At 42.0% G+C, this 12,680-nt stretch overlaps 1 long non-coding RNA gene across 3 annotated transcripts in view; it reads left to right on the top strand.

The window, feature by feature from the left end:
* The window catches only part of LOC137561214 (uncharacterized), a 105,513-nt gene extending 93,067 nt beyond the window's left edge, over positions 1-12,446 (top strand). For all 3 annotated transcript variants that reach the window (XR_011029931.1, XR_011029932.1, XR_011029933.1), the window contains one exon: positions 12,193-12,446. This is a non-coding gene — a long non-coding RNA (uncharacterized lncRNA). The remainder of the gene's footprint in view (positions 1-12,192) is intronic.
* The last annotated feature ends 234 nt before the right edge of the window (positions 12,447-12,680 follow it).

The raw sequence follows: 12,680 nt of genomic DNA, 5'->3' as shown, positions 1-12,680 counted from the left end.
ACTTTCCTGTCCAAACACTTGTCCGGGGACCCAGGGGTGGGGGAGAAGGTTGAGGGGGGGGGGGGGGGGGGGGGCTTGTTGTCAGAAAATTGGATTGGGCAGGGCCCTAGGAGATAATTTTTATCTTCTCTTCAAAATAACTTTTCAGCACTGTGCAACTGAAAACCTGCTCAAAAAAGTAGGAGAAAAAGTATTGTTAAAATAATTCAGAGTGTTTTCTTGCTTGCTATTTGTAACGATTGTGGAATTCTCTCCGTGATCAGCGCACAGGACGTGCGCTGACACTGCAGAAATCCTCCACAAGCGTATAATTTGAGGGAACCCAGCAAAAGGTGCAACGCACCTGTAGAGGGAAATTCCTGTCGGCAGGTGGAGCTGTGGAGTGCAGAGGAACAGCTCCTCTGCCCTGCCACAGACGCCAGACAGGAATTGCACGAAGGGAAGAAACGCAGGGCAAGATAGCCCTGAAAGAGAGAGATCAAAGCGACAGAGGGTATGTGTGTCCACCAATCTAGTCGCCACCCTGCGACGATGAACACACAACCATGAAGATCAGGTGAGAAGGCAATCTCCAGAGATGGCGATTGCTAACAGCGACACAAGACCGAATAAGCACAGATGAGGAATGTATGTATGTCCACCAATCTAGCCGCCAACCTGCGGCGGCGGACACACAACAGAGGAAACCAAGTGAGAACGCAATCGCAAGAGAAGCGATTGCGTAAGAGAATGAGCACAGGGACAGAATGTATGTATGTGCCCCAATCTAGTCGCCAACCCGCGACGGTGCACACACAACAGCAGAAACGAAGTAGGAACGCAATCACAAGAGAGGCGATTGCCAGAGGTGACACAAGGCTTAAGCAAGACAGGGCATGAGAGTAGCAAAGGCACAGCAATCATACAATGAGAAGATAAGGAAAATAACAAATGCTAACTAAACGCGAACACCGCACTCATTCGCAACAGCGAACGCGTTTACTGCATGGTCTCCGCGTGTTAAGCACAACAGAGAATTAAGCACGCCTAACTAACCACTACCAGACAAACATGAAACAGAGGACGCGAGCGCTTGCTTAACGGTTACCTCACCGAGCCTCCAGCAAGCGTTCGTATCAGACCAGACAGATACACGAAAACAGGAATAAGTGAGAGATACGATCCACTGCTCTTTCCGCCAGAGCGAGTGCGATCCAAGTAAGGCAACAGAGCTAGCTGCTCTTTCCGCCAGAGCAAGTGTGATCCAAGTATAGAAACAGAGCGAGCTGGATCCACTGCTCTTTCCGCCAGAGCAAGTGCGATCCAAGTACACCAAGAGAGACAGAACAGGCAATACAAATCATACAATCCTGACTGCTCTAGCAAGGATGCCTAGCGCAGTCCCAGGAATGACTCTAAGCTAATCTTCAAACAATAAGCATGGCTGACACTCCAGGAGTGTTTCACAGGACAAACCCTTATGACCAGCGAAGCCTACTGGTCAGCAGCAGCTCTTTATAGTGCCAGCCCTCAAAGGAGCCAGCTGAGTGATTTGCATGTATGCAAACTCCTCAGCAAGGCAGCTCTGAAAGTTGCAAGATGAAGCCAGGTCTCTTTTCCAGAGACCTGCATCTCTAAGACATAAGGAATGGTCAATCAGCTGTCTGCCTGTGCAGCCAGCTGAGCGGATCATTACACTATTGGTTTGAAAGCAGTGGTGTAGCTAAGGAGTTGTGGGCCTCGATGCAAGTTTTACAATTCGGCCCCAAGCACTCTATACATAACAATTGATACAGTGCACCAAAACCTGCCAATGGCAACTACAGTGTCAGATGTGCAAGAAGGGGATGGGGAACAGCTTGTTAATAATCTAATGATTGCTAATGATTACCACTGCTAATGATTACCACTATTCAAAGTATCTATAGAAGTGATTATTATGAGCACAGGACCAATAGAGAGCTAATACTGTACTTGAGGGAGGGTCCTTTGGGGTCCCGATGCGGTCGCTACCACTGCAACCCCTATTGCTATGCCCCTGTTTGAAAGGAATGTTATTAGCAAGGTATAAAAATATCACCTAGGTGAAAAGTCAGGTGAAACAGTTAATTGCATATGGGCCCTTGTCTCAGAAGGAACTCACAATGTAATCATACACCCATGCAAATGCTAATTTGATGAGATGCTAGTTCAGCCACCAATATGTTTTAAGTGAGAGGAAACTAGAGCACTCAGAATATACCCATGCAATAAAAAGGGCCCATTTCCACTACAAACTGCAAATTTGTATTCTCTTTTCTGCATGCGGACTTGCATGCGTATGTGTATTGACATACATTTGCATCTGTTTTTTGCATGTGAATTCGCATGCATAATCACTGATTTTTTTTTCATCTTTCGTCTCTAGACATACGCAAAAATGCACGTGAAAATGCACCCAAAAAAATGCTAACGCGAAAAACTCATGTGAAAATGCCATGCGGCATCTGAAATATTGTAGCATTGCTATCCAGTTTTTGTCTGCCTGCGATTTTCTGAATACAATAGAAGTTGCCCATTGAAATACATTACTATGCCAATCTGTGCAGAAAATGCACACGAATTTGCATGTAGTGGAAACAGGCCCTTAGGAAATCAAACATTGCACAAGAGAGTTGGTATGTTTGCTGTGCACAAACAGGCCACTGGAGCAGTGACAATCAAATTTCCACTTATGTAGAAACTGATTCACACATTCACTTTTTCAATGATTAGTTTATAATTAAGGCAATATTTCTTCAGTTCAGATCTGTACATTACAAGAAATTTTACAAACATTCCTCCAAATGTGTCTCTTAAAGAAAACCTGAACTGAAAATTAAAAGTCAAAATAAACATACACAAGTGATACTTACCTCCCATGTAGTCTACTCCTCAATCTCTTTCTCCTGTCCCGAGTCCTGTTTGTCCACTGTGATCAAGGGAATTCTCTGTCCTCTATTTTAAAAATGGCCATTACCCCACAACAGCTTTCTGGTCAGCACACTGTTAAATTGTAACATCCCCACTCTAACCATAGGGAAACATGGACATTACCTGGCACATCATTTGTCCTCTCAGCTATAACTGACAGCAACTGACAGTAACTGATATATTTCAGTTCTGACAAAATGTTGTCAGAACTGGAAGGGATCATTGTCATAAGAAAATGGTAGCTTCTGAGATGAACTGATGGCAAGATAACTATGTAATGTTCATTTAAAGTTACCTCATGTGTTTATTTTAAATAATTTTTCTCAGTTCAGGTTCCCTTTAAGTTGTATTTGCAGAAAGAGCTTAAACTTTTCCACAGGATTGGTAACAGCACAATGCTCGTTTGGTGATTACTGCAGGTGATTACACCAGAGTTGCAATGCTTCTTGCTATATGCAGCTAAGAAATACCGTAGTTATAGAGAAATAGTAGAGTTACTGGGATGTTATTTACTGGACAGGATAGTACTTAGCAGATTGGGCTAAAATGAGTTGATTAATTATGTGCTTAAAAAAACAACACAAATAACATTTGAGTTTACAGCCTGTTTCGACATTAATAGTTGCCTGAACGTAAATAGTAATATCATCTTTAATAATATTAAATAACTTGTGTAGCACTGATACATGTCATAGCAATTTACTAATAAAGGTGGAATATCTGTTGATTGTATTTAAATAAAAAAAAAAAACACAGAAAAAATAAACACTGAAAAATAAGAAGTGGTTCATATAAAATCTTATTTGTGCATTAGTGAGCAATAAACATGAACGTGCTATATTAATTCCACTGTGCACTGCTCCCAGGCAATGCTCTTGATAAATATGCCCTTAATGTTCTTGGGAGGATTTGAAACCCAGGACCTTACAAGAGCTGGGCATGAATGCCAATATATCTACCACACTATCATGTACTAAACACACTGATAACATATCTGGTTAAAGCATAAATTATTTTTATTAAACATCGGTTTGATATGTCCAGTATCTTTCTTTTTTCCCTTTTTTATTATTATTAATCTGTACAATACATTTAACTGAACTCATAAGCTGACTTCCTAGTAATTATCCAAACCAACCAGCACGTGTTATTAGTTTAAAATGATTTTTTCTCCCCTCGCCAGGCCTCAGTAACAGAATAGAGGTGTAATTGTGCTAAAGAGTTAGCAGGGGAGAGCAGCTTTTGCACACATTTAAGACTGAGGTCCTTAGATGGGGAAGCAGCATAAAGAAGTTCATTTACATAAGCAGCATGTGTCTGCAAGAGAAAGAAAGATATCAGGGGTTGCAAAATTTAATCTAAGACTGGAAGGAAAATAAGGCAGAGAGAGAGGAGGGGTGAAAAAAAAAACTGATAGTGAAAGGGGTTTAGCTAAGTAACACCCTGGAGAGATTAAATTGTCCAGAAAGTTTCTCCCCATGATTTTGCGAAATGGGCAATGGGGTGTACAGAGGGGGTGGGGTGGCAACACCTCCCTAAGTGCATGAATAGGAAACAGGCGAAGAAAGAGATCTTTATTAGTTAGAAAGAGAACAATCCAACAGTAGCTTGGAAATTAAAATCATGTTCACAATATTTTTTGAATAGAGGCCAAGGGCATGAAGATAATTTCAAAGTAGAAGCTTGGTAACCTCTGCAAAGCAGTAGGAATGGCAGAGCGGGATAAAGCAGGGTGCGTGCGGCTTGTGTTTGAAATATATGGCAAGTACAACGGAAATGTGTCCTGCCTCTAAGGCAAACCAGAAGCTAATGAGTTAATACAGACTATGGACTCTGTGCAGGTTATCATTATCCATTGTACCGCCTTGTTATACATGCTCTATAATGTAGGCAGAACACTCTGTAGGTCTTTTGGTGGAAGGGTTGCAAATGTTTATTGCTGCATTCGTATGGCACAAATTTCAGAGGTGGCAGAGACATTCGAAATAAAAAAAAAATGTATTCATAAATCCATACTGAAGACTTCCTAAATGCAAAGAATGAAGACAGATTGGTTTTATCATGAGATGCTTAGACTTAATAAATAAATGTGTAATAATATAGGGTGGAGCTACAAAAAAGGGGCAGTGTACATCTAACACTGATCTATGGGGTGAGAATCCATGAGTAAATCCCACCTCTTACAGTCTGTGTCCAGCAATGTACAAAAAAGAACATTTCACCATGTCTGCTTCTACTCCTTGTAATTATTCAGCACTGGGGCTTGTAAATCTTGATGGATCCTGCAATCATGCTGTGGGCGTGTACAGTGGACAGATCCATCTCTACCATACAGATGTGCACAGTGTTTTGGTGCTTTTCTGATCAGGAAAAGGACGATTGCTCGAGTGGATCTACAAGTGTACCAGGCTTAATGGAGTTATCCTCTGTCCTTGAGAAAGGGTTAATGGCTAAACATAAAGATGAAAAAAACTCTTATTCAGATTTTTCCCCAGGATCCCATGACTTAAGTTCAGTGCAGCCATCAGATTGATTCCCAATCTGATTTGATGAACTTTAGTTCACCAGACAGCAGGATTCCAAAGCGGAGTACAGACCTTAGATAATGGTTGGGTTGTGCAAGGCGTGACCTATCTATTATCCTTTGTCTGCCCAGTGATGCTTGCACAGGCATGAATAGGCGGCTTGGCTGAGTGGCATATGCTGCACTATGGAGAGGGGAGAAGAACAGAAGGCCTCCCACTGTGGATGAATACAATAACAATTGGCTGAAGAAATCTAAAGTCGCCAATTGCTGTTCCCCTGAGCAGGGTCAGCTTCACAGGTTGAGAGAGACTGTGCATATATCAGACCATCCTTCAGTAGGATCATAAATGATTGATTGGTGCAGGTGACAGTAATCTAACATCGGTACAAGGCTTAATAGATTAGCCTATGCATGCATGACTGCTTATTCCAGTGTTATACACGGCTCCTTAGGAATTGCTGGAACCTCCTATTACCTGCCATGCTGTGTTCCCTTTGTGCTGCTATCCTTCATGTACAGAAAACAAATTCTGACACATATTCTGTTGGAATAGCCCTCCTGTACACAGGAAGGCACTCAGTGTACAGAGGATGAAGTCCAGCTCTTGTGGTTGTCGTAAAAATTAATCATTCTGTTAAGATCAATAAAGTTTTCAAATTCTTTTTTTAATGGGAGTGTAGATGTCATTTTCATAAGTGTTACCCTAGCAAGTAATGCATGACCCTACTCTAAATGTGAAATAACACCTGTAGTAGTTACCTGACCTAAAATTATAGCACATAAAATTAAAAAATGCAAGATGATGAGTATCTAACTTCCTCATGCAATGCAAAACAGCAATGCCTAAATATCAAGAATGACTAAGCCAAAGGATCACATGCAGTTCAGGAACCGCTATATGCTATGCCATCCTCCCTGTCAGGCATTGTAGTGATGATGTGCAGAGTGATGTGGACTACCATGAATCTCGCCGCATCAACAGCTGTGATTGGCTCTTTAGCCAAAAAAAGGGAAAAGAAAATGCAGACTTCAGACATTAAGATTTCTATTATTGAGACTGCATTAGCTATTGGCCCATCAGAAGCAGGTCATTTAGTATTGCAAATTTTAGTCTGACAACCAGCCTACCGGGCATATGGTCTGTTTTCCTATGTTCATGGCTAGGGAGCTCACCTCGTTCAAACAAATGTATAATAAAAAATATTACATCCTATACAATAAAATGCAAGTGTCCCTGCGTCATCAACTGAATGGTTGTGTGTCCCTGGCTTTTATGTACTGAACATGTGCGCAGACAGGGCAGTTAGGACACAGGGACGGATTTGACAGTTTGCTGTGTGTGGTTCACAGAGGTTTTCATTGTATTGTGGAAAATAACAGTTTTTTCCAACTGCCAAGCAAGCAGCTCCCTGTGTACATATACTTCAGACAGTGGTGGGGAACGAGCAAGCAGGACGAGTATGTGCGCGCATTGTGGGGGGTAGTGGCTGTGACCTAGCGCATGTTTTATAACGGGTGGCCTTTTTACTAGTAACAATAATAATACATACACCTGTTTGAAAGTAAATGGAAATATCTAATATTAAGTTAGATAAAAAAGACCAGTTCTTAACTCTCCATTTCCAGTTGATAGAATTAGCAGTACACATAACTAACTGCAGTGCAAACTTTTATGAACTTATTTTTTTCTTCTGATTTCCTAAGTGTTTTTTTGTTGTTTTATTGTAATTAACCTCCCCGGCGTTCTATTGAGATCGCCAGGGAGGCTGCGGGAGGTTTTTTTTTTAATTAAAAAAAAACTATTTCATGCAGCCAACTGAAAGTTGGCTGCATGAAAGCCCACTAGAGGGCGCTCCGGAGGCGTTCTTCCGATCGCCTCCGGCGCCCAGAATAAACAAGGAAGGCCGCAATGAGCAGCCTTCCTTGTTTGGCTTTCCTCGCCGCCATGGCGACGAGCGGAGTGACGTCATGGACGTCAGCCGACGTCCTGACGTCAGCCGCCTCCGATCCAGCCCTTAGCGCTGGCCGGAACTGATTGGTCCGGCTGCGCAGGGCTCGGGCGGCTGGGGGGACCCTCTTTCGCCGCTGCTCGCGGCGGATCGCCGCAGAGCGGCGGCGATCAGGCAGCACACGCGGCTGGCAAAGTGCTGGCTGCGTGTGCTGCTTTTTATTTCAGGAAAATCAGCCCAGCAGGGCCTGAGCGGCAGCCTCCGGCGGTGATGGACGAGCTGAGCTCGTCCAGACCGCTCAGGTGGTTAATTAATTTAATTAATTAATGTATTTTTAATAAACCCAGGTGAGGTTTGCAGGATAAATATGATTTTCACTCCCATAGCATTGGAGGATCTTGGTAAATCAGAGTTTTTGTGATAAATTATATATATATATAACTTTATAAACATACTTCATAGACATCTAGTTGAACATTACACTAGATTTTTATTATCTTAGATTTCCACTTTTTAAAGTTTGCCATGACTTAAAATAATAATACCGTATAATACTGAATCCTTGTTTGTAGGTTTTGTCACAATATTGTTAAAGGGATCCTGAAGTGAGAGGGATATGGAGACTGACATTAATTTTAAACAATACCAGTTGCCTGGCTGTCCTGCTGATCCTCCGCCTCTAATACTTTTAACCACAGGCCTGGAACTTAAAAAAAATTAGCTACATATTAGTTTCAGGTGTGTGACTGCAGCCAAAGAGATCAGCAGAACTGCCAGGCAACTGGTATTGTTTGCATGGAAATAAATATGGCAGCCTCCATATACTTCTTGTGTTACGTTCCCTTTAACATGCATAATATCTATTGTGTATTTTGTTTTAAACAGATTTACAAGTTTTTCACAAGCTCAGTGCAGTTGCTTTAAAATGAGAATCAGTGTGCACTAAGGACCTCTCTCTGCTGGGGTAACAATCTCGATGGGACAATTTCCAAGATTTGATCTTCAGCATGCACTCTATGCTAATAATGTTTAGAGACCTTGCTATTTTTCTAATAGTAGATTTAGTATTGTTATAGTGTTGCTGTCGATACTGCACTTTGCATACTACTGTCATTAAATATGCCTGTTTTGGTGAGAATAGTATATGTGTTGCCTTGAGGTATCTGGTCTAGGTCAGCTGATAGTGATCTGACTTTGTATGAGACAAGTGCATGACTGTATTATGCTGCACACAAAGAGGTGATTACAGGGAGGAGAGCAATATCTAATTCCCAATGGTGGGAAGTCTGCAGGAAACAACATAAGAGTCTAGTGGCATCTGGTCAATATTGGCTGTAGGGGGTCTGGTGCTGACGTTTAAATCCAGGCAAAGTTAACACGAAGATTAAAACATCACAAAGTGGTTTGCATAGGCAGTTTGACATGCAGGGTAATCCTGGTGGCCTGGGGCCTTCACATCTTAAAGACGCACTCTCTGTCCCAATGACAGTCCTGGACTTTGGAGAAGATGATAAAATTCTCAGAGGGAAGAGGATTTATCCAGGGATAATACTTATCCATGGTGAGGAAGTGATGTCCATGAAATCTCAGCCAGATAATACCAGAGGCACCTTCCCTGCCCTGATCTGTTAACACGGCCCCAAGGATGGGCTGTGTGGCTAGACTTAAGCTTCATGCAGACATCAGAAGCTTGTCACCCAATCGGATCATTTACAGTTGAAATGGGAAATATCACATGTCAGCAAGGCCTGACTGACATCCCGTGGCTGACCCTGGGAAAAGGTTGGATTTTCCCACCAGACACTGCTATGGCTTCTGTAAGATAGGCCAGTAGATGTTGTCTGCCTTATCTCACCTCCCTCATCCACAGGAATTAGCACACAGCCTTGCTCATACACAGATTCTTCATGGGAAAGAATGAGTGGTAGATTGCCTAGGCACACCCAGTGATTATGTGAGAATTTATCCTTTGCTTACTGCTTTTCATTCTGGGCCTGAATTTACAATGCTTGAAACTGGGAACAGTACTCACTCCCTCTAGAGTAGAAACTTTGTTCACTGATCACGTCTACTGTATGTATATATGTACATATGTTAGTTTTGAAATGATTGCTAAACAAATAGGCTACTTGGCTCCGCATTATTCACATTTTGTATACACATTTATGCAACTTGAAAATGGACCAATGGAGTTTTTTCCTTGGAGGGACTCGATTTGTTCATTTTAAGCTGTACAAATTTGCATTCAAAATTTGCATAATTCTGCATCAACTCATTATTTGCTTCTCATTGATGATCCCTATTCAGGACAGCGTGGATCTAATGAAATACATTCTCATCACAGATGCAAGAAGGTACCTACAATGGTGTAGCTTTAGTTTACAAACCTTTCAGCAGCCCCCACATGTAAAAGTATTTTCCCCACCCAAACTTATTTTTATGACAAAAACCAGACCAGGTTTGCTTGAGCACATATGTTTTCTGATGCTCTCCAGCTCAATAGCTAAGCAGGTAATTTGGACACTGACGGCCCTTCAGTAAAATGGGCGCTACATAGATTGCGGCTATAGTGATGTCCACTGTGTAATTTGAGTGCCGGTGGCTGGCCCGGATTTACATTAAAGGAGCCTATAGGCATAGATGTCCTGGCACTGTATACTTTGCCCTCCATGGATCTACCAACCCCCTCCCCCATTCCCGAACTGTACCGCTGGCTGGCTTAGCTGTCACTACTTCCTTACTTCCCTTGCTAATCATAGGTAGCTACAGGTGCCCTTTAGCATTAGGTAGCCAGCGATACCCTAAGTATTAAGTATCTAGTGGTGCCCATAGCTGAAAGTAGATCTCGTCAGTGGAATGTCGAGAGCTGGGTGAGTAACCTAATTTACGCTCTGCTCAAGACTCTGCATACAGAAAGAGGGAGGGAGTCACACAGGGAGAGGAGTAAGCTGCCTTTTCATCATCAGGCGCCTGTAGGCACATGCCTACAGTGCCTTATGGTAAATCCGTCCCTGGCCAGTGGTGCCTGATAAATAGCAGTTATAGGTGATGCAGATATCAGCAGAGGGTGTGATTGGTGGTGGAATGCAGCACTGATATTAGCAGAGATTATGTTGTTGTTGGTGGGGATATTGGTTGGTGTTAGGCTTTGGTTAGAGAGAGAGGGTTAGTGTGAGAAGAGGGTTACATTAGTTGATAGTAAAATATCAGTAAAAATTATAGATATTCTGCTATTGGAATTAGCTACTGCCCAATGGTAGAATATCAGTCATTTTACAGATAATTTACAGACGGCTTCCCCTGTTGCCCAAATTACATCGGTGCCCTTTTACTTGTATGTTTCAAGAGAACCCCGGTAAATCAGCGCTACTGTCTATAAGACTACGCAACAGCTTTTTGTGCTCCTGAAGGCTTACTGTCTTCCAGCAACAGAGTAACCAAGCAGCTTAGGGTGACCCAAACCACTAGGAATGTATAGGGGGATAAAAGGAACCAAAAAGCCCTGCTACTAAAAAAGCAAAGCTTGGTGTAATTTGCCTTCTTAAAACAGAAGGAAATTTGCAATAATTCAGTTATAAGTGAACATTTGTGGTTACCCACAATGCTCTACTGAATATGCAAATTATCCCTTTTCGCCCTTGTTAAGCCAAGCAAGCATCCAGAACCGCTGGTATATAGCAAGCCTATAGCTTTAAGTTTTACACAGCCTTATCAAACCCACATGTAGACAGCCTGTTTTGGACATTTGGTCCTCATCAGTACATGGCAGGGATTGATAAAGCTGTATGAAATGTATGTCTTCCAGCAAAACATGCTAGCAAGGGAGTTAAGGTCAACCAGTTATCTCCTGTATCCTTGACCACCCCATAAGTGATCCATCATGCTGGAGATACTTCAAAGACCACTAATGAAGTTGCTTCAGTAGCCCACCTCATACTTGTCCTTTCCCGTGCCTTCTTTATAGAACTGGCTGCCCGCTTATGATATAGCTGTACTATGCTAATTGCTAAACTGTCTCTCAGAATGATCATGAACCATAATTTTGGCCAACAGTCATCTACTGTGTGTACCAGGGGTAAGCTAAAGGGACAGGCTTTGAAGGATGCCCTGAATGTAAAAGTTTAAGAATAGATTTCAGATAAAATGTAAAATATTACATTGGTTTGTACACTAAGCTAAAATGTCTAAAATACAATTTTACAATTTTTTGTGACGTAAAACTCCATATTTTATAAAAAATACAGCTTCATGCAGACAGCTTTGCTTAGCGTTAGTCATTGTTGGTATAGTCCACTTTCCCTTAATAAATGTCCTTACTGCCTGACAATTGTTTTGTTAGAGGAGTACTGCGGCATGCATTGCTGGTCACCTGTAATAATCCTGAGAGCCTTGCTTCCAGCTCATGTTCTGACCGTCTGAGCTTGATGAATGTTCTTTCTCTAGATCAGGATATCAGGGAGCACCGGTGTCCATCCAGCCTGTGATGTCCACTAGCAAATTCTCTTCTGAAACCATAACATTTTATTTACCACTGTTAACAAGCCTCTCCAGCCTATGCCTCGGCCCGGCCCTGCATTTCACAGTGATTCAACTTGCCAGCAGTAAATATGCTCATAGCTTGGCACTAGATTTGATAAATGTAAGAATGTATATAAGAGGTAAGGTAGAATTTTACAATGGGCAAATACTGACTTAAAATGAATGAATTATACAAATAAGCTATTGCATTCATTAAGTTACATAAAGTTCTACTATACATAACCAGTTGTTTTTCTTGTCTTTCAGGTCTCCAAATTGACTTTAAACCCAGCTGAGCTAATCTCCTATCCTACATACCAAGCATGCCACAAGCAAAATGGATTGGAGCTGGAAGGAAACATCAGCATTATTCACATTGATTGAGGCTTTTGCTGTCCCGAAGAAATGGTTGTGGAGCACTCTTCGAATGGCCTATTGGGATGTGCCATGGTGGATCTGGCAGAACTCCAGATCAGTATAAACAGCAGAATAGATGAACCGGCACCATCCAGGTAAGTATTATGCTCTTTTTATTTCAGATAAACATCACAGCAGAGAACAAGGCGATGTTTCGAAGCAACTGCTTCTTGATCAAGCTTGTGCTGTGCATGTACAACAGTTAAATTACATCAACTTCAAATTGCAAACATAGTTGGTAACCAGCCAATCAAATGAGCATAAGCTTTCAACCAATGACTGCGGTCTGTACCAAGTCAGACCTCATGGGGAACTAGTACATGCACAGCACAAGCTTG

This window comes from Hyperolius riggenbachi, chromosome 3, assembly GCF_040937935.1.
Source record: "Hyperolius riggenbachi isolate aHypRig1 chromosome 3, aHypRig1.pri, whole genome shotgun sequence".
NCBI lineage: Eukaryota > Metazoa > Chordata > Amphibia > Anura > Hyperoliidae > Hyperolius > Hyperolius riggenbachi.
The sequence above is the reverse complement of the archived record's forward strand: the minus strand, read 5'-3'. Positions and strand labels throughout refer to the sequence as shown.